This window comes from Heterodontus francisci, unplaced genomic scaffold, assembly GCF_036365525.1.
Source record: "Heterodontus francisci isolate sHetFra1 unplaced genomic scaffold, sHetFra1.hap1 HAP1_SCAFFOLD_452, whole genome shotgun sequence".
NCBI lineage: Eukaryota > Metazoa > Chordata > Chondrichthyes > Heterodontiformes > Heterodontidae > Heterodontus > Heterodontus francisci.
The window spans coordinates 906,138-930,063 of record NW_027141290.1 but is presented as its reverse complement, the minus strand read 5'-3'; positions in this window follow the sequence as shown (position 1 = coordinate 930,063).

Below are 23,926 nucleotides of genomic sequence, written 5' to 3'. Positions count from 1 at the left end.
TATGAACGCGTCCATTAACAAAGCTCACAAATGGTCAGTAATTAATGATCGGGACATTATTAAGTAGAGACAGGAAGATCGCACGGGCAGTGAAACTGTGTTAACCAGAATCTGTGGGATTAAAACAGAGATCACAAAGGCATTTAGAAAATACAAGTCACTTGCTAAAAATATCAAAACAAATTGATATTATAGAGATAATGTTGTAGCTTTTTGAGAGACGTTGTGGGTGGCTCTTAAATTCGGAACTCGCAGTTTATACACATCCCCAGAGATCTATGTTAATGAAGGATGGGTGAAAACCATGTTCGTGATTGGCTGGTTTACAATGAAGTCAATTCTTGAGGTTCTGTATTTATCTGATTGCTTACTTTAGATAACCAATCAAATTTAGTGTTCTGCGAAGCCACAACATTTCACAGCAGTCAGCTCAGTCCATTGCTCTTGCCTGTCACCTATCCACCGATATCCCTGACTTTCTCACTCCCTCTGCTACTCTCTCTTCAACTGTTTCAGTTTTGCTGGCACCAGCCCGTCACCTTTTTCATTCTGCACGGATCATTCCTCCGCACTTCAGCTTACTCACAGAAGACAAGGTGGCCGAGTGATAAAAACGATGAACTGCAAATCTGTTGTGCTCTGCATGCGTGGGTTTGAATTCCATATTCCTTGTTTCTGAATGTTTAAAATAAGAGCACCGGCTTCGTGTTCCATTCGAGTTCGCTGCTTCTTTCAAAGCAAGAAATACGGATGTGTAAAATAAGCACAGTGACAGTGTTGTAGTGGAGTATTGCATCCAGTTCTGGTTATTTGAGGGTACAGAGTAGATTTATCAGAATGTGTGAAGTCGATAGAGATGGGTTTGTTCTCCATTGAGTCAACAACATTGAAACAGTTGAAGAGACAGTAGTAGAGGGAGTCAGAAAGTCAGGCATATTGGTGGAAAGGTGACAGGCAAGATCAGTGGACGAGCTGACTGAAGGGACATTTACATCAAGTGTGAAACATCATGACAAGTGAGACAAGGAAAAACACTTCCCATTAGCTCATTGTACAAGGACATAGTGACTGAAATTGAGTATTTTGGGCAGGAGATGTCGGGTGAACACGGAGTGAGTGGTGATGATCTGGAAGTCACTTCCCACAAGGGAGCTGGAAGTAGAGACAATCAATTATTCAAGAGATTATTGACACAGCATTTGAAGGAATTAAACTTGCAGAGCTACAGGGATCGAGCGGTGGAGTGAGTGTGATTGGATTGCACTGTGGAGAGCTGTCATGGACTCGATGGGCCAAATATCCTCCTTCGGTGCTGTGAATAACTCTATGTTTACTATTAGTTTCTGACTGAAAACTGATCAGTTTAAAGGCTATTTTAAATCTATATTTATTCAAAAAATGATAAATTTACGGGAGACGTACATGGATGATGAGAATCATTTTATAAATTGCATTGACTTGTTCGGTTTTAAAACTGTTTTTTTAAAATATTTTGTCTGTGTGTAGTTTGTACTCTGTCCCCGTCAGTTCCTGGTCTGTGAGTGTGAGTTTACCTTACATTAATTCATTCTCTGTTATCTGAATGTAGGTTCAATCTTTACCCAGAGCACCGTGTGTGAATTGAACTTTACCTATCTCCCTTTTTATTATTATTTAACAAAGATCTGCACACTCTTGTTTCTGACTGTGAACTCATTTATTAGTTTAGAGGACATGTCTTCTTCAACATAAATTTCGTTGAAAGAAAATTGAAGTTCAGCATTGTGGGAGATGCACATGGATGATGAGAGTCTTTTGTAAGTTTTAATTTGGAAATCACATTGATCATTTTTAAGTTATAAAATGAAGCTGCATTATACCAGAATTGAGGTCTAACCTGCAGTAGAGAACTCAGGTCAACTGCTTGGAAAGCAGATATTCTCAGCATTATACCACCAACACTATGTGAGTTTGACGTATCTAAATGAGTACATTATTCTGTAACATTTATTTTCTGTTATGCGACTATGTCTGGTTCCAGTTCATCATGTCAGCCTCTGGTACTCTGTATGAGGTAGGATTCATGTGCTGTATGTCAGTTTCTGGTACTGCCTGTGAGTGTGAATATATTTCTGCATCCATCAGTCTCTCAAACAGAATGTGAGTGTGGATTAGTTCATTTTTCATCCATTCCGCAACTGACAGTGAGAATGTGATTCATTCAGTATCTCTGTGTCTCTGGTATTGTTTGTGAATGTGTTGCTTATTCTGTGTTTTTCTGTGACTGGTAGAGTTTGTGAGTGTGGCATTCATTCTGTACCTGTAAGGAAATATTATTGAATGGCATTGTGGATTCAGTGTTTTTTAGGCACTCCTAATCGATGTGAATCAGATTTGTACTGTGTCCATCTGTTTCACGTCATGTAATTGAGTGTGGGGTGCATTATATAACTGTTAGTCCATGGCTGTGATAGATAGATTTTTGATCCGCAAGGCAGTAAATCGTTCTTGGGACAGCCAGGAAAGTCAAGTTGAGCACAATTACATCAGCCATGATCATATTAAATGGCAGAGTAGGGTGGAGAGGTCAAATAATCTACTCTTGGTCATCTTTGTTATGTTCTTAAGATCTTCTCCTGCTTGACATGACTAAACAATCTTCCACTCACTCGGTGAATGGCGCTCACAGGCACAGCTGGGGGAGGGGTGCGCATGCCGTCTTCGCCTCATGATGACGTCATAGTGGGCTGGGTTATATCGCGCGTGCGCAGATCTCTGCAACAATTCAGCTTCAAAACTCAATGGGAACTTTGGTCACTGATCTGAAACGTTAACTCTGCTTCTCTTTCCACAGATGCTGCCAGACCTGCTGAGTGGTTCCAGCATTTCTTGTTTTTATTTCAGATTTCCAGCATCCGCAGTATTTTGCTTTTATTTAAGGGAACTTTGCCCATTTCACCCTCATCAATGTCTGAACAATGAAACTGAACATGGGGTTAGGGTGGAGGGAGGGTGGGGAGGGGTGCAGGGAATCTATAACCTAGAAAGCCGGGAGCTGATCCCATTTAGATGTTCAAATTGCCGCCTCTCCCTGGAGGGTGTTTGTTATTATACAAACTCTCCTCTCAAAACAATCCGACAGAAACATGGGAGGAAGGAGGGAGCCGGTGTGTTTGGTAGGACCTTGAAGAATTAATTTCAGTCAGCAAAGGTTTGTCTAACCGGAGTGAAACCCGCGGTCAATGTGTGTAATACGGAATGGCGATCTTCATCGTTTCATTCTAAACAAGAGACACGGACCTGCCGCGATTATACCGGACACACAAACACAGTGACAATAGAGCCCGTCCCAGAGTTTCAGCTCCCGGTTGTTAAATGTCCTCATTTACACAGTCTTTACTGTGAATCTCTGGGGTTAGTTGCTGATTCCTCGTCCTGTATCCCTTAGACACTCGGAACCAGGAGATCCTCACACTCCCTTTTGGAAGATTTATTGACAGGAATTTTTACAAACTTTGGCTGAGTCGATCATAACCTGCTGTTCAATCATAGTATTATTTAAGGAATTAAGAACAAAGAACAAAGAACAAAGATAATTACAGCACAGGAACAGGCCCTTTGGCCCTCCAAGCCTGCGCCGATCCAGATCCTCTCTCTAAAAATGTCGCCTATTTTCTAAGGTTCTGTATCTCTTTTCTTCCTGCCCATTCATGTATCTGTCTAGATACATCTTAAAAGACTCCATCGTGCCCGCATCTACCACCTCCGCTGGCAATGCGTTCCAGGTGCCCACCACCCTCTGCGTAAAGAACTTTCCACGCATATCCCCCCTAAACTTTTCCCCTTTCACTTTGAACTCGTGTCCTCTAGTAATTGAAACCCCCACTCTGGGAAAAAGCCTCTTGCTATCCACCCTGTCTACACCTCTCATGATTTTGTACACCTCAATCAGGTCTCCCCTCAACCTCCGTCTTTCTAATGAAAATAATCCTAATCTACTCAACCTCTCTTCATAGCTAGCGCCCTCCATACCAGGCAACATCCTGGTGAACCTCCTCTGCACCCTCTCCAAAGCATCCACATCCTTTTGATAATGTGGCGACCAGAACTGTACGCAGTATTCCAAATGTGGCCGAACCAAAGTCCTATACAACTGTAACATGACCTGCCAACTCTTGTACTCAATGCCCCGTCCGATGAAGGAAAGCATGCCGTATGCCTTCTTGACCACTCTATTTACCTGCGTTGCCACCTTCAGGGAACAGTGGACCTGAACACCCAAATCTCTCTGGACATCAATTTTCCCCAGGACTTTTCCATTTACTGTATAGTTCACTCTTGAATTGGATCTTCCAAAATGCATCACCTCGCATTTGCCCTGATTGAACTCCATCTGCCATTTCTCTGCCCAACTCTCCAATCTATCTATATGCTGCTGTATTCTCTGACAGTCCCCTTCACTATCTGCTACTCCACCAATCTTAGTGTCGTCTGCAAACTTGCTAAGCAGTCCACCTATACTTTCCTCCAAATCATTAATGTATATCACAAACAACAGTGGTCCCAGCACGGATCCCTGTGGAACACCACTGGTCACACGTCTCCATTTTGAGAAACTCCCTTCCACTGCTACTCTCTGTCTCCTGTTGCCCAGCCAGTTCTTTATCCATCTAGCTAGTACACCTTGGACCCCAAGCGCCTTCACTTTCTCCATCAGCCTGCCATGGGGAACCTTATCAAACGCCTTACTGAAGTCCATGTATATGACATCGACAGCCCTTCCCTCATCAATCAACTTTGTCACTTCCTCAAAGAATTCTATTAAGTTGGTAAGACATGACCTTCCCTGCACAAAACCATGCTGCCTATCACTGATGAGCCCATTTTCTTCCAAATGGGAATAGATCCTATCCCTCAGTATCTTCTCCAGCAGCTTCCCTACCACTGACGTCAGGCTCACCGGTCTATAATTACCTGGATTATCCCTGCTACCCTTCTTAAACAAGGGGACAACATTAGCAATTCTCCAGTCCTCCGGGACCTCACCCGTGTTTAAGGATGCTGCAAAGATATCTGTTAAGGCCCCAGCTATTTCCTCTCTCGCTTCCCTCAGTAACCTGGGATAGATCCCATCCGGACCTGGGGACTTGTCCACCTTAATGCCCTTTAGAATACCCAACACTTCCTCCCTCCTTATGCCGACTTGACCCAGAGTAATCAAACATCTGTTCCTAACCTCAACATCCATCATGTCCCTCTCCTCGGTGAATACCGATGCAAAGTACTCGTTTAGAATCTCCCCCATTTTCTCTGAGTCCAAGCATAACATTCCTCCTTTGTCCTTTAGTGGGCCAATCCTTTCTCAAGTTACCCTCTTTCTCCTTATATATGAATAAAAGGCTTTGAGATTTTCCTTAACCCTGTTTGCTAAAGATATTTCATGACCCCTTTTAGCCCTCTTAATTCCTCGTTTCAGATTGGTCCTACATTCCCGATATTCTTTCAAAGCTTCGTCTTTCATCAGCCGCCTAGACCTTATGTATGCTTCCTTTTTCCTCTTAGCTACTCTCACAATTTCACCTGTCATCCATGGTTCCCTAATATTGCCATTTCTATCCCTCATTTTCACAGGAACATTTCTCTCCTGCACGCTAATCAACCTCTCTTTAAAAGCCTCCCACATATCACATGTGGATTTACCTTCAAACAGCTGCTCCCAATCTACATTTTCCAGCTCCTGCCGAATTTTGGTATAGTTGGCCTTCCCCCAATTTAGCACTCTTCCTTTAGGATCACTCTCGTCTTTGTCCATGAGTATTTTAAAGCTTACGGAATTGTGATCACTATTCCCAAAGTAGTCCCCTACTGAAACTTCAACAACCTGGCCGGGCTCATTCCCCAACACCAGGTCCAGTATGGCCCCTTCCCGAGTTGGACTATTTACATACTGCTCTAGAAAACCCTCCTGGATGCTCCTTACAAATTCTGCTCCATCTGGACCTCTAACACTAAGCGAATCCCAGTCAATGTTGGGAAAATTAAAATCTCCTATCACCACCACCCTGTTGCTCCTACATCTTTCCATAATCTGTTTACATATTTGTCCCTCTATCTCACGCTCGCTGTTGGGAGGCCTATAGTACAGCCCCAACATTGTTACCGCACCCTTCCTATTTCTGAGTTCTGTCCATATTGCCTCACTGCTCGAGTCCTCCATAGTGCCCTCCTTCAGCACAGCTGTGATATCCTCTTTGACCAGTAATGCAACTCCTCCACCCCTTTTACCTCCCTCTCTATCCCGCCTGAAGCATCGATATCCTGGGATATTTAGTTGCCAATCATGCCCTTCCCTCAACCAAGTCTCAGTAATAGCAATAACTCTCAGTAATAGCAATAACTAATAGCAATAATTAATGAGACATTCTGTTCACTACTGAGGCCTTGAACTCAGTCTGAGCAGACCAACAAGTGAAAAGTTCAGCACTTTTCCAGATATAGCAGACAGAGCTCGATAGAGGGACTCAGGGTTAATCCTGCACACACAGGGCAGTTTGAGTGACAGTCACACAGGGACGGGAACTGATCTCGATTCCGTTGCCTACTCACCCAACAAGGACAGTTTTGGACTGCCTAAACATCCAACTCACTATAATTCAGTATGGAGAATGACAGAGGCTTGTCCACTCCATCTTTCCTTACTTTATCTGGGACATTCTGTAAGGGAAAGTGTTCCAGTGCCTCGCACTCGCAGACAACAACTGACATGTGTTGAGACAGTCAGTGTTAGTCTTTCACTTACCATGAATAGGCGACTCTCTAAGAACCTGTAAATCCAATATCCCGAAGCAGCTGCTCTACTCAGAACTTGGTCGTGGTAGGAGAACCCCAGGTGGACAGTGGAAACACATCAAGATGTCCTCAAATCATCCCTCATTTGGGAAGACATTGTACTCTTCAGGGATATTTGTCAGGAGCATGCAAATGCGAACTCGACGCAGCGAAGGCAGCACCCACACCGCCAAAGCAGTCATTTACCTGACCCTTCCAGCACCACCTGTCCCTGATGAGACAGAGTCTGCAGATCATGCATTGTACTTATCAGCCATTTCAGAACACATCAAACTGGAGTGGAAAAAAGTCATCCTTGATCCCGAGGGACTGTCTGAGATGAAAGAGAATAAATAGGCCAATATAATGATCAGCATTAATAATGAACTGGATAGGGAGGAGATCGAGAGCAGGGAGATAGAATAGGGAGGGGAAGTGGCCTGTGACGTTTATATAATGAAACACATTGACAGAGATCCTGTCCTATTTGGGTAAAGACTTATTCAAGATAGAAAAATGTAAACTACTCTCTCGCTGACATTTTGTACCAGAGACAACCTCTCTATTATTTCCAAACTCAAAGCAGGGCCAGATTGTAAACAAATACTATATTTCTCACTGAACCACATTTACCTGTTGGACTCTATGCAGATTCGCAGGACAAGGCCATTCAGATATATTTTCAGTCACTAAGAGATTCATTCTGATGACATTAAGCAGAGACTATAACTTTCATCCCTCAAACACTCGGATTCACTTTGACACTTCTACGAGATCCGTTTGGCCAGTTTAGGAGCCGCCCCCTCACCCCTTCCTCCGCTTTATTCCGACCATCTTCCAGTCTCACTGTCACACACAGTACCATTAATTTGCTTTTGATCAAGATAATTCAAAGGTTGTTTGCAGCGCCAATCATTGAAATAATAATGGCAGTGAATTGTACAAAATATCCAATATCCACCCGATCACCATGATTCCAACCGGGCGGAATAGTGAGAGTGCAGTTGGGAAGGGAAACAAGTTTATAAGAGACAGTATGAGAAAATATTAATGGGGAAACAAAAAGGAAATCAATAACCATTTATCAAGAAACAAAAATTCAAATGACAGTGCAAAAAATTGGGCTTTGTTTATGGATAAAGAAAGAAACGCTTATGTGAAGGAAAAGGTAATGAAATAGTGTGTTATATGTATGTTCACAAAAGAAAAGGGTTAAGTTAATATCACGGGAGAAGAGGGGTGCAGAGTTATTGGATAGGATGAAAAAGTTCTGGATAGGTTGACATCTCTTTAAGTTAATAAGTCCAGAAAGGAAGTATCCCATATTACTGAGTGAGATACCAGAAGCTCTGAGCAAACTCTTTGAATATGGAAGGTGTGCCAGGTGACTGATGGATTACACTCCTGTTCTGGAAAGGAGAAGGAAATATCTGGTAACAAAGACCATTATTTTTGACAACAGTGGTGAATTAATAAAGGACAACCAGGACGGATTTGTTCAGGAAAAATCATGTGCGACTAACATCATTGAATTCTTGTGGTTGAAGTTACTGAAGGTAGTACAGTAATTCTTGGATATATGCTCTTCCAAAGGCATTCAATCAAGTAGTGAATAACAGACTTACATGGAGAATAGAAATGCATGTTAAAATTGACACTGGTATCCTGAGATGATAGTTGGTTAAAGGATAGGAGGCTATTCTGTGACCTTGTCCTATTTACACCTTCTCTTTTGTTATCTCTTCCCCCACCCCCACTTTACTTGCTTATAACCTTTTACAATTCTAATATTTGCTCGTTCTGAAGTAAGGTCACCGACCTGAAATGTTAACTCTGCTTCGCTCTCCACAGATGCTGCCAGACCTGCTGAGTATTTCCAGCATTTCTTGTTTTTATTTCAGATTTCCAGCATCCGCAGTATTTTGCTTTTATTTTAGAGTTTAGTCGTGAACTGATCCTTTTTGCTTACTGGGACAGAACTATGCAGTGGAGTGACGCAGAAAACTGTACGAAGAACAATGTTTTTATCGGGCGCACAATGTCGACGTTTGAGGAGGACAAAATACATAGCAATGCATGCAAATGGTAAAGAGCTGTAAGTTTCAGGTCGATGTCACCTGAACAGAGGTGAGACAGAGAATACCCAAGCCATCGCACCTTTAGATTCCTGACCAAGATAGACCTACAAGGTACAAACTCAAGTTATGTGACCAAGTCAGAGAGTTCATTAGGTTTAACTAAGATGCACAAAGTTAATACTTAACAAGGCAATAGATATTCAGTAAAACACAACACCCATTCTTGTTTCTGTACTTGCTGCGGCACGGACTTCTCTCCTTCTTCTTCCTTTGCTGTTTTTTCTTGACTGTGTTCTACCTTCTCCTTCTAAGCGCTAACGATCTTCTATTGGCCCCTCCCATTGCACAAACTGACAGATACAGAGTAAAATCAACATTCACAAACCAGGAACTGACAGACATAGAGTAAAAGCAACGTTCATACACCAGAAACTGACAGGTACAGAGTAAAATCAACATTCACATACCAGGAACTGACAGGTACAGAGTAAAATCAACATTCACATACCAGGAACTGACAGGTACAGAGTAAAATCAACATTCACATACCAGGAACTGACAGGTACAGAGTAAAATCAACATTCACATACCAGGAACTGACAGGTGCAGAGTAAAATCAACATTCACATGCCAGGAACTGACAGGTGCAGAGTAAAATCAACATTCACATACCAGGAATTGACAGGTACAGAGTAAAACCAACATTCACATACCAGGAACTGACAGGTGCAGAGTAAAGTCAGCATTCACATACCAGGAACTGACAGGTACAGAGTAAAATCAACATTCACATACCAGGAATTGACAGTTACAGAGTAAAACCAACATTCACATACCAGGAACTGACAGGTGCAGAGTAAAATCAACATTCACATACCAGGAATTGACAGGTACAGAGTAAAACCAACATTCACATACCAGTAACTGACAGGTGCAGAGCAAAATCAACATTCACATACCAGGAATTGACAGGTGCAGAGTAAAATCAACATTCACATACCAGGAACTGACAGGGACAGAGTAAAATCAACATTCACATACCAGGAACTGACAGGTACAGAGTAAAATCAACATTCACATACCAGGAACTGACAGGTGCAGAGTAAAATCAACATTTACATACCAGGAACTGACAGGTGCAGAGTAAAATCAACATTCACATACTAGGAACTGACAGATACAATACAGATCATTGGCCGGTAGTTATTTTAAGGCAGGGAATTAAAAAATGACGCAATGATCGAACCGATCCATGAACGTTCCTGTCGGAGATCTCGAAGTTACCTTCAGCTGTTGGTATTCAAATAACTGCAGTAAATCGATTCTTTCAGAGACTCTGTCAGTGGATCCTAAAAGAGCCGATGTGCTTGATGCTTTATTTTGGTACATTGTGGAGATCTGCAAGGAGCTGTTGTGCTTGGTCACCGCAATGTCCAATCGCAGGTCAAATTTATGTTGCAATGTTTTACAAAGGAAAAAAATGTCAAAGCCATTGCAGAATAGAAGTTGATAAAATATTCTCATCATCCAATCAGCTTCATTCTCCTGCTTGATCGGCGTCGCCCTGCAGCAAGTTTGTTTCATTCAAGTGTTTCTCCAATTTCCTATTGAAATCATTGATTTTCACTGCTTCCACCACACTTGTGGACAGACAGTTGCAGCAGGTATAACAAAAAGTGCTTCCTTACATTTCCCTGCATCTCTTTCCCAAAACCATCAATCTGTGTCTCCTAGTCCTTGTACCATCAACTAATGTGAACAGGTTCTCCTTATCTAACTTACCTACACCTGCATCAAATTTCCCCTCAATCCACATTGCTGTAAGGAGAACAACCACTTACTTAGATAACACAATCCAGAGCCATCTATCCAAGCTTTTGAATAACAAAAGAATAGTTGTGCTGTAAGTAGTATAGACAGGAGCATAACATCAAGAGACTTTGATAGATCAACTGATTGTCTCTGCCCAACGCACCAGATTTTCTGTATCACCTGAACACTGCTCACCGCTGTGTAAAGTTTGGAGTATTTTCATGGCTTACATTTATGCAAGAACTACAATGTCAAGGTTGGATTGTAAAGCATGACGGTCATCTTCACTGAACTACGTCAAAAGGTCATGTTGAGAGTGGTGTGGAAGATGCACGTAGCCATAGGAAAAAAAGGGCAAGTCATGTAGCTGGAGAGGGATCCACAATGTGGGGGCGATGGACCGTGACATATTTTACGTTTGTGACAAATAAGAACAACGAAAATAATAGGATTAATGATGTGCTTTGTACATCAATAGATTGAAGTCTGTTTGATCTGTTGCTTGCTTTATTATGAAATTTGTTTTCAAGGCTATACTTTGTTTAAACCTTTGTGTGAGAACAATGGGAGAGACACCAGCACTCCTTGCAGGGAGAGAGAAGAGATAAAGGCAGAATTAAAGAAAAAAATGTCTGGGATCAGCAAGAATGTAACCTTTAGGATCTTTGCTAAAGTAGAAAGAATCTGGAAGCATCTGTAATGTGTGTAGATTCAACTATTAACTAACTAGTGTCAAACAATGATGTCAACCTGGACCAATTAGGACACTTAGAACAATTCAAAACTAATATGGTAACATTCTTGCACCACAAAAAGGATAAAAGAAAGGGTGTTACAGGACATCGTCATCACACTTAGACAGGGGTCAATAGAAGATCGTTGGTACTTAAAAGGAGAAGACAGAATACAGTCAAGAAAACACAGCAAGGGATGAAGAAGAAGAGAAGTCCGTGCCGCAGCAAGCACAGAAACAAGAACGGGTGTTGTGTGTCGCTGCATATCTATTTCCATTGTTAAGTATTAACTTTGTACATCTTAGTTAAGCCTAATAAACTCTCTGACTTGGTCACATAACTTGAGTTTGTACCTTGTAGATCTATCTTGGTCAGGAATCTAAAGGTGAGACGGGTTGTGTATTCTCTGTCTCACCTCTGTTCACGTAACATCTACCTGAAACTTACAGCTCTTTACTATATGCATATATTGCTATGTATTTTGTCCTCCTCAAACTTCGAAATTGTGGGCCCGTTAAAAACATTGTTCTCCGTACAGTTTTCTGCGTCACCTCACTGCATAGTTCTGCCATTAAGCAAAAAGGATCAGCTCACAACGAAACTCTAAAATAAAATCAAAATGCTGCGGATGCTGGAAATCTGAAATAAAAACAAGAAATGCTGGAAATACTCAGCAGGTCTGGCAGCATCTGTGTAGAGAGAAACACAGTTAACGTTTCAGGTGAGTGACCTTTGATCAGAATATTTGCAACACTGTCTGTTTTTATTTCAGATTTCCAGCATTCACAATGTTGTGTTTTTATGAACATGAACGCATTGCTCAGCTGCAAGTTGAAATCATTGTACAGCATTCTATTAATCAAAACGCCGGAGGTGCTCAGTGCCGTAAGCGATGGTGGTATAGTGGTGAGCGGAGCTGCCTTTTAAGCAGTTGGCCTGGCTTCGATTCCCGACCATCGCAATCTTAAATTGCAGGTTTACTTTCTGTTGCAGTATTTTACAAACGAAAAAGTTTCAAAGCCTTGACAGAATTGAAGTTGATAAAATATTCTCATCATCCAATCAGATTCATTCTCCTGCTTGATCAGCGTCGCCCTGGAGCAAGTTTGTTTCCTTCAAGTGTTTCTCCAATTTCCTATTGAAATCATTGATTGTCTCTGCTTCCACCACTCTTGTGAACAGACAGTTGCAGCAGGTATGACAAAAAGTGCTTCCTCACATTTCCCTGCATCTCTTTCCCAAAACCGTCAATCTGTGTCTCCTTGTCCTTGTACCATCAGCTAATGGAAACAGGTTCTCCCTGTCTAGCTTACCGACACCTGTATCAAATTTCCCCTCAATCCACATTGCTGGAAGGAGAACAACCACTTCCTTAGATAACACAATCCAGAGCCATCTATACAAGCTTTTCAATAACAAAAGAATTGTTGTGTTGTCAGAAGTATAGATAGGAGCATAACAGCAAGAGACTTTGATAGATCAACTGATTGTCTCTGCCCAACGCACCAGATTTTCTGTATCACCTGAACACTGCTCACCGCTGTGTAAAGTTTAGAGTATTTTCATGGCTTACATTTATGCAAGAACTGCAATGTCAAGGTTGGATTGTAAAGCATGACGGTCATCTTCACTGAACTACGTCAAAATGTCATGTAGAGAGTGGTGTCAGTGTGGAAGATGCACGTAGCCAAAGGAAAAAAAAGGCAAGTCATGTAGCTGGAGGGGGATCCACAATGTGGGGGCGATGGACCGTGACATATTTTACGTTTCTGACAAATAAGAACAACTAAAATAATAGGATTAATGATATGCTTTGTACATCAATATATTGAAGTCTGTTTGATCTGTTGCTTGATTTATTACGAAATTTGTTTTCAAGGCTATACTTTGTTTAAACCTTTGTGTGAGAACAATGGGAGAGACACCAGCGCTCCTTGCAGGGAGAGAGAAGAGATAAAGGCAGAATTAAATAAAAAAATGTCTGGGATCAGCAAGAATGTAACCTTTAGGATCTTTGCTAAAATAGAAAGAATCGGGAAGCATCTGTAATGTGTGTAGATTCAACTATTAACTAACTAGTGTCAAACAATGATGTCAACCTGGACCAATTAGGACACTTAGAACAATTCAAAACTAATATGGTAACATCCTTGCACCACAAAAAGGTTAAAAGAAAGGGTGTTACAGGACATCGTCATCACACTTAGACAGGGGTCAACAGAAGATCGTTGGTATTTAAAGGGAGAAGATAGAATACAGTCAAGAAAACACAGCAAGGGATGAAGAAGGAGAGAAGTCCGTGCCGCAGCAAGCACAGAAACAAGAACGGGTGTTGTGCGTTACTGAATTTCTATTACCATTGTTAAGTATTAACTTTGTCCATCTTAGTTAAGCCTAATAAACTCTCTGACTTGGTCACATAACTTGAGTTTGTACCTTTTAGGTCTATCTGGGTCAGGAATCTAAAGGTGAGACGGGTTGTGTATTCTCTGTCTCACCTCTGTTCAGGTAACATCTACCTGAAACTTACAGCTCTTTACTATATGCATACATTGCTATGTATTTTGTCCTCCTCAAACTTCGAAATTGTGGGCCCGTTAAAAACATTGTTCTCCATGCAGTTTTCTGCGTCACCTCACTGCATAGTTCTGCCCAGTAAGCAAAAAGGATCAGTTCACTACGAAACTCTAAAATAAAAGCAAAATGCTGCGGATGCTGGAAATCTGAAATAAAAACAAGAAATGCTGGAAATACTCAGCAGGTCTGGCAGCATCTGTGCAGAGAGAAACACAGTTAACGTTTCAGGTGAGTGACCTTTGATCAGAATATTTGCAGCACTGTCTGTTTTTATTTCAGATTTCCAGCATTCACAGTATTGTGTTTTTATGGACATGAACGGATTGCTCAGCTGCAAGTTGAAATCTTTGTACAGCATTCTATTAATCAAAACGCCGGAAAGACATAGCGCAGTAAGCGATGGTGGTATAGTGGTGAGCATAGCTAGCTTCCACGCAGTTGACCTTGGTTCGATTCCCGACCATCTCAATCTAAAATTGCATGTTTACTTGATGTTGCAATATTTTGCAAACGAAAAGATTTCAAAGCCTTGACAGAATTGAAGTTGATAAAATATTCTCATCATCCAATCAGATTCATTCTCCTGCTTGATCAGCTTCGCCCTGGAGCAGGTTAGTTTCCTTCAAGTGTTTCTCCAATTTCCTATTGAAATCATTGATTGTCTCTGCTTCCACCACACTTGTGGACAGACAGTTGCAGCAGTTATAACAAAATGTGCTTCCTCACATTTCCCTGCATCTCTTTCCCCAAACCATCAATCTGTGTCTCCTAGTCCTTGTACCATCAACTAATGGCAACAGGTTCTCCTTGTCCAACTTACCGACACCTGTATCAAATTTCCCCTCAATCCACATTTCTGTAAGGAGAACAACCACTTACTTAGATAACACAATCCAGAGCCATCTATCCAAGCTTTTCAATAACAAAAGAATAGTTGTGTTGTAAGTAGTATAGATAGGAGCATAACATCAAGAGAATTTGATAGATCAACTGATTGTCTCTGCCGAACGCACCAGATTTTCTGTATCACCTGAACACTGCTCACCGCTGTGTAAAGTTTAGAGTATTTTCATGGCTTACATTTATGCAAGAACTGCAATGTCAAGGTTGGATTGTAAAGCATGACGGTCATCTTCACTGAACTACGTCAAAATGTCATGTTGAGAGTGTTGTCAGTGTGGAAGATGCACGTAGCCATAGGAAAAAAAGGGCAAGTCATGTAGCTGGAGGGGGATCCACAATGTGGGGGCGATGGACCGTGACATATTTTACGTTTGTGACAAATAAGAACAACTAAAATAATAGGATTAATGATATGCTTTGCACATCAATATATTGAAGTCTGTTTGATCTGTTGCTTGCTTTAGTACGAAATGTGTTTTCAAGGCTATCCTTTGTTTAAACCTTTGTGTGAGAACAATGGGAGAGTCACCAGCACTCCTTGCAGGGAGTGAGATTAGATAAAGGCAGAATTAAAGAAAAAATGTCTGGGATCAGCAAGAATGTAACCTTTAGGATCTTTGCTAAAATAGAAAGAATCGGGAAACATCTGTAATGTGTGTAGATTCAACCATTAACTAACAAGTGTCAAACAATGATGTCAACCTGGACCAATTAGGACACTTAGAACAATTCAAAACTAATATGGTAACATCCTTGCACCACAAAAAGGATAAAAGAAAGGGTGTTACAGGACATCGTCATCACACTTAGACAGGGGTCAACAGAAGATCGTTGTACTTAAAAGGAGAATATAGAATACAGTTAAGAAAACACAGCAATTGAAGAAGAAGGAGAGAAGTCCGTGCCGAAGCAAGCACAGAAACAAGAACGGGTGTTGTGCGTTACTGCATATCTATTACCATTGTTAAGTATTAACTTTGTACATCTTAGTTAAACCTAATAAACTCTCTGACTTGGTCACATAACTTGAGTTTGTACCTTGTAGGTCTATCTTGGTCAGGAATCTAAAGGTGAGACGGTTTGGGTATTCTCTGTCTCACCTCTGTTCAGGGATCATCTTCTTGAAACGTACAGCTCTTTACTATATGCATACATTGCTATGTATTTTGTCCTCCTCAAACTTCGAAATTGTGGGCCCGTTAAAAACATTATTTTTCGTACAGTTTTCTGCGTCCCTCCACTGCATACTTCTGCCCAGTAAGCAAAAAGGATCAGTTCACTGCTAAACTCTAAAATAAAAGCAAAATACTGCGGATGCTGGAAATCTGAAATAAAAACAAGAAATGTTGGAAATACTGAGCAGGTCTGGCAGCATTTGTGTCGAGAGAAGCAGAGTTAACGTTTCAGGTGAGTGACCTTTGATCAGAATATTTGCAGCACTGTCTGTTTTTATTTCAGATTTCCAGCATTCATAGTGTTGTGTTTTTATTGACATGAACGTATTGCTGCGACAGGTTGAAATCATTGTACAGCATTCTATTAATCAAAACGCCGGAAAATGCATTGCAGTAAGCGATGGTGGTGCAGTGGTGAGCGTAGCTACCTTCCAAGCAGTGGGTCTGGGTTCGTTTCCTGACCATCGCAATCCGAAGATGCAGGTTTACTTTATGTTGCAGTATTTTACAAACGAAAAATTTCAAAGCTTTGACAGAATTGAAGTTGATAAAATATTCTCATCATCCAATCAGATTCATTCTCCTGCTTGATCAGCGTCGCCCTGGAGCAAGTTTGTTTCCTTCAAGTGTTTCTCCAATTTCCTATTGAAATCATTGATTGTCTCTGCTTCCACCACACTTGTGCACAGACAGTTGCAGCAGGTAAAACAAAAAGTGCTTCCTCATATTTCCCTGCATCTCTTTACCAAAACCATCAATCTGTGTCTCCTAGTCCTTGTACCATCAACTAATGGGAACAGATTCTCCTTGTCTAACTTACCTAAGCCTGTATCAAATTTCCCCTCAATCCACATTGCTGTCAGGAGAACAACCACTTACTTAGATAACACAACCCAGAGCCATCTATCCAAGCTTTTCAATAACAAAAGAATAGTTGTGTTGTAAGTAGTATAGATAGGAGCATAACATCAAGAGTCTTTGATAGATCAAATGATTGTCTCTGCCCAACGCACCAGATTTTCTGTATCACCTGAACACTGCTCACCGCTGTGTAAAGTTTAGAGTATTTTCATGGCTTACATTTGTGCAAGAACTGCAATGTCAAGGTTGGATTGTAAAGCATGACGGTCATCTTCACTGAACTACGTCAAAATGTCATGTTGAGAGTGGTGTCAGTGTGGAAGATGCACGTAGCCATAGGAAAAAAAGGGCAAGTCATGTAGCTGGAGGGGGATCCACAATGTGGGGGCGATGGACCGTGACATATTTTACGTTTGTGACAAATAAGAACAACTAAAATAATCGGATTAATGATATGCTTTGTACATCAATATATTGAAGTCTGTTTGATCTGTTGCTTGCTTTATTATGAAATTTGTTTTCAAGGCTATACTTTGTTTAAACCTTTGTGTGAGAACAATGGGAGAGACACCAGCACTCCTTGCAGGGAGAGAGAAGAGATAAAGGCAGAATTAAAGAAAAAAATGTCTGGGATCAGCAAGAATGTAACCTTTAGGATCTTTGCTAAAATAGAAAGAATCGGGAAGCATCTGTAATGTGTGTAGATTCAACTATTAACTAACTAGTGTCAAACAATGATGTCAACCTGGACCAATTAGGACACTTAGAACAATTCAAAACTAATATGGTAACATCCTTGCACCACAAAAAGGATAAAAGAAAGGGTGTTACAGGACATCGTCATCACACTTAGACAGGGGTCAACAGAAGATCGTTGGTATTTAAAAGGAGAAGATAGAATACAGTCAAGAAAACACAGCAAGGGATGAAGAAGGAGAGAAGTCCGTGCCGCAGCAAGCACAGAAACAAGAACGGGTGTTGTGTGTTGCTGCATGTCTATTACCATTGTTAAGTATTAACTTTGTCCATCTTAGTTAAGCCTAATAAACTCTCTGACTTGGTCACATAACTTGAGTTTGTACCTTGCAGGTCTATCTTGGTCAGGAATCTAAAGGTGAGACGGGTTGGGTATTCTCTGTCTCACCTCTGTTCAGGTAACATCTACCTGAAACTTACAGCTCTTTACTATTTGCACACATTGCTATGTATTCTGTCATCCTCAAACTTCGACATTGTCGGCCCTATCGAATTAATGTTCTTCGTACAGTTTTCTGCGTCACCCCGCTGCATAGTTCTGCCCAGTCAGCAGAAAGGATCAGTTAACTACTAAACTCTAAAATAAAAGCCAAATACTGCGGATGCAGGAAATCTGAAATAAAAACAAGAAATGCTGGAAATACTCAGCAGGTCTGGCAGCATCTTTGGAGATAGAAGCAGAGTTAACGTTTCAGGTCAGTGACCCTACTTCAGAACGAGCAAATATTAGAATTGTAAAAGGTTATTATCAAGTAAAGTGGGGGTGGGGCAAGAGATAACAAAGGAGAAGGTGTAAATAAGACAAGGTCACAGAATAACCTCCTATCCTTTAACCAACTACCATCTCAGGATGCCAGGGTCAATTTTTTACATGGATTTCTATTCTCCATGTAAGTCTGTTATTCACTACTTGATCGAATGCCTTTGGAAGAGCATATATCCAATAATTACTGAATTACCTTCAGTAACTTCAACCACAAGTATTCATTCATGTTAGTTGCACATGATGTGCCCTCAGCAAATCCGTACTGGTTGTCCTTTATTAATTCACCACTGATGTCAAAAATAATGGTCTTTGTTACCAGATTTTTCCTTCTCCTTTCCAGAACGGTAATGTAATCCTTCAGTCACCTGGCACATCTTCCATATTCAAGGATTTTGCTCTGAGCTTCTGGTATGTCCCTCAGTAATTTGGGATACTTCCTTTCTGGACTTATTAACTTAAAGAGATGTCAACCTATCCAGAACTTTTTCATCCTATCCAATAACTCTGCACCCCTCCTATATCGGGATATTAACTTCACCCCTTTCTTTTGTGAACATACATATAACACACCATTTCATGAACAAAAACAAGAAATGCTGGAATCACTCAGCAGGTCTGGCAGCATCTGTGGAAAGAGAAGCAGAGTTAACGTTTCGGGTCAGTGACCCTTCATCGGAACGTTAACTCTGCTTCTCTTTCCACAGATGCTGCCAGACCTGCTGAGTGGTTCCAGCATTTCTTGTTTTTACTTCAGATTTCCAGCATCTGCAGTATTTTGCTTTTATATTATTACACCTTTTCATTACCTTTCCCATCACATGGGCGTTTCTTTCTTTGCCCATAAACAAAGCACAATTTTTTGCACTGTCATTTGAAATGTTATTTGTTTATAAATGATTATTGATTTCCTTTGGTTTTACCCTTTAATATTTTCTCATACTGTCTCTTATAAACTTGTTTCGCTTCCCACCTGCACTCTCGCTATTCTGTCTGGTTGCAATCACGGTGATAGGCTCGATATGGGATGTTTTGTACAAATCACTGTCATCATTATTTCAATGATTGGCGCTGCAAACAACCTTTGAATTATATTGATCAAAAGCAAATTAATGTTAACGTGTGTGACAGTGAGACTGGAAGATGGTCGGAATAAAGCGGAGGAAGGGGTGAGTGGGCGGCTCCTAACCTGGCCAAACGGATCTCGTAGAAATGTAAAAGTGAGTTCGAGTGTTTGAGGGATGAAAGTTAAACATCTGAGAGTCTCTGCTTCATGTCATCAGAATGAATCTCTTAGTGACTGAAAATATATCTGAATGGCCTTGTCCTGCGAATGTGCAGAGAGTCCAACAGGTAAAAGTTGTTCAGTGTGAAATACCGTATTTGTTCATAATCTGGCCCAGTTTTGTGTTTGGAAATAATAGAGAGGTTGTCTCTGGTACACTATGTCAGCGAGAGAGTAGTTTACATTTTTCTATCTTGAATAAGTCTTTACCCAAATAGGACAGGATCTCTGTCAATGTGTTACATTATATAAACGTCACAGGCCACTTCCCCTCCCTATTCTATCTCCCTACTCTCGATCTCCTCCCTATCCAGTTCATTATTATTGCTGATCATTATTTTGACCTATTTATTCTCTTCCATCTCAGACAGTCCCTCACTATCAGGGATGACTTTTTTCCACTCCAGTTTGATGGGTTATGAAATGGCTGATAAGTCCAATGCATGATCTGCAGACTCTGTCACATCAGGGACAGGTGGTGCTGGAAGGGTCAGGTAAATCACTGCATCGGAGGTGTGGGTGCTGCCTTCGCTGCGTCGAGTTCGCCTTTGCATGTTCCTGACAAATATCCCTGAAGATTACAATGTCTTCCCAAATGAGGGATGATTTGAGGACATCTCTGAAGTTTTTCCACTGTCCTCCTGGGGTTCTCTTACCATGACCAAGTTCTGAGTAGAACAGCTGCTTCGGGATATTGGATTTACAGGTTCTTGGAGAGACGCCTATTCATGGTAAGTGAATGACTAACACTGACTGTCTGAACACATATCAGTTGCTGTCTGAGAGTGAGAGGCATTGGAACACTTTCCCTTACATGATGTCCCAGATACAGTAAGGAAAGATGGAGTGGACAAGCCTCTGTCTTTCTCCAGTACTGAATTATAGTGAGTTGGATGTTTAGTCAGTCCCGAACTGTCCTTGTTGGGTGAGTAGGCAACGGAATCGAGACCATTTCCCGTCCCTGTGTGACTGTCACTCAAACTGCCCTGTGTGTGCAGGATTAGCCCTGAGTCCCTCTATCCAGCTCTGTCTGTTACATCTGGAAAAATGCTGAACCTTTCACTTTTTGATCTGCTCAAACCGAGTTCAGGACCCGAGTAGTGAACAGAATGTCTCATTAATTGTTTGAATAGTACTATGATTGAACAGCAGGTTATGATTGACTCAGCCAAAGTTTGGATAAATTCCTGTCCATAAATCTTTCAAAATGGAGTGTGAGGATCTCCTGCTTCCGAGTGTTTCAGGGATACAGGGCTCGGCATCGGCAACTAACCCCAGAGATTCACAGCAAAGACTGTGTACATGAAGACATTTAACAACCGGGAGCTGAAACTCTGGGTTGGGCTCTATTGTCACTGTGTTTGTGTGTCCGGTATAATCGCGGCAGCTCCGTGTCTCTCTTGTTTGGAATGAAACGATGAAGATCGCCATTCGGTATTACTCACATTGACTGCGTGTTTCACTCCGGTTAGAGAAACCTTTGCTGACTGAAATTAATTCTACAAGGTCCCAGCAAACACACCGACTCCCTCCTTCCTCCCATATTTCTGTCCGATTTTTTTGAGAGGAGGGTCTCAATAATAACAAACACCCTGCAGGGACAGACGGCAATTTGAACATCTAAATGGGATCAGCTCCCGGCTTTCTCGGTTATCGATTCCCTCCACCCCTCCCCACCCTCCCTCCATTCAGATCCCATGTTCAGTTTCATTGTTCAGACATTGATGAGTGTGAAATGGGCTAAGTTCCCTCAAATAAAAGCAAAATACTGCGGATGCTGGAAATCTGAAATGAAAACAAGAAATGCTGGAACCACTCAGTAGGTCTGGCAGCATTTGTGGAAAGAGAAGCAGAGTTAACGTTTCGGGTCAGTGACCAAAGTTCCCATTGAGTTTTGAAGCTGAATTGTTGCAGAGATCTGCGCACGCGCGATGTAACGCAGCCCACTATGACGTCATCATGAGGCGAAGACGGCATGCGCACTCCTTCCCCAGCTCTGCCTGTGAGCTCCATTCACCGATTGAGCGGAAGATTGTTTAGATCAGCGGCGAAAGGAAACATCTGGTTCCCGGGGTCAGTGAACAAACAGCATCTGCTTGCTGCAGCAACACCAGGTTTGGGAGCTTATGTCGATGTGCTCAGAGATTAGCATTGAACAGCGGGGAAGTTCAGCTGGAGTCGGGGACTGTTTGCAATGTGCACTGTGGAGCAGAAGCTGGTCTCGGAACATGGAGTGAGCAGGCGGGAAGGGAGACGTCACTACTTCATCGGGAAGTCCGATTCATGGAGCGGTGAGGGGCATAGGTTGTTTCTGAATCTGACAAACTGTTGCACAACCGCTGCAAACAGGTGGCAAGCAGAAGCAGAGTGCTACAGGAGACAGACACTGTTTAAGTTGCTGGTTTTCAGTTTCCGATTGTTCATAATGATGATTATTGAAAAGATTGCATTGATCACTTTTGTATCATGTCATTTAATTGTCAGGGGTGTGGGAACCAGCTGCAGGTATTAGAGAGGGATACCGAGATGCACAGAACACTGGGCGAGACTGATAACACAACAGTAGGGAATAATAGGCTATCAGGTGGGGTCAGAATAAGAGAGAAAGTAATACAGTCTGAATCAGGGTACATGTATGTGAACACACGGAGTGTGGTTAATAAGACTGGTGAGGTACAGGCGGAGATTGTCATGTGGAAATAAGATGAAAAATAGGCTCTGACAGAGACCTGGCTCAAAGAAGGACAGGACTGGGTGTTAAATATTCCTGGATACAAGTTGTTCAGGGAAAACATGAAAGGAAATAAAGGGGGAGGGGTGTCAGTTTTGATTAAGGAGAGTATTTCAGTGCTGGAGAAAAAGGATGTCCCAGAGGGGTCGAGGACAGAATCAATTTAGCTCGAGCTAAGGAACAAAAAAGCTGCAGATACATTGCTCGGTGTTGTCTATAGGCCACCAGCTAGTGGGTAGGGCATGGAAAAACAAATTTGCAAGGAAATTACAGCACGGTGCAAAAATTGTAGGGTAGTTATAATGGGAGAGTTTAATTATCCAAACATAGACTGGCATAATAGTAGTGTAAAGGGCAGTGTGGGGCAAGATTTCCGAGAGTATGTTCAGGAAAATTTTCTACAACAGTATGTTGCTAGTCCAACGATAAAGGAGGCACTGTTGGACCTGGTTCTTCGGAATGAGGTGGACCAAGTGGATCAAGTATCATAAGGAGTGCATTTAAGGGATAGTGATCATTGTATCATACGGTTTAGGTTGACTATGGAAAAGGACAAAGAGTAGTCCAAGGTACGAATAATTAACTGGGGGAAAGTCAACTTCAACGGGGTAAGGATGGAGCTGGGGCGAATAAATTGGAGTCTAAAGCTGGCAGTAAAACAGGTCGATGAACATTGGGTTACCTTCAAAGAAGAGATAGTTCAGGCACAGTCGATGAATGTTCCCTTGAAGCGGAAAATTAAAACAAACAAACCCAGAACTCATTGGATGGCAAAAGAAGTAGAGTTTAAGATAAAGAAGAAAAAGTGTGCTTCTCAGAGATGCCAGGTAGAAAATATTAGTATGAACCAGGCTGAATATAGATGGTCCAGAGGGGAAGTGAAAAAACAAATAAGAGAAGCAATGGGAGAACATGAAATGAGATTGCCAGCGAGCAGTAAAGGAAATCCCAACGTTTTCTATAAGCATATAAATAGTAAAAAGGTGGTAAAAGGAGGAGTGCGGCCGATTAGGGACCAGAACGTGGATTTTCAAATGGAGGCAGAGGGCATAGCTGTGGTATTAAAGGAATACTTTGCATCTGTCTTTGGCTGGGTTGCATCTTCTTCCTTGGTAATGTTGAAAGAGGAGATAAGTCAGATATTAAAGGGTTTTAAAATTGATAAAGAAGAAATATTAGATAGTCTGTCTGTACGTAAAGTGGATAAAGCACCAGAGCCAGATGAGATGCATCTAAGAAAACTGAGGGAAGTGAGGGTGGAAATCACAGAGGATCTGGCCATAATTTTTCACTCTTCCTTAGACTCGGGGGTGGTACTAAAGGACTACCGAATTGCAAAGGTTACACGCTTGTTCAAAAAAGGGTGTAAATATAAGCCAATCAACTACAGGCCTGTTAGTTTAAATTCAGTGTTGGGAAAAGATCGAGAAAAATTTATTAGGTG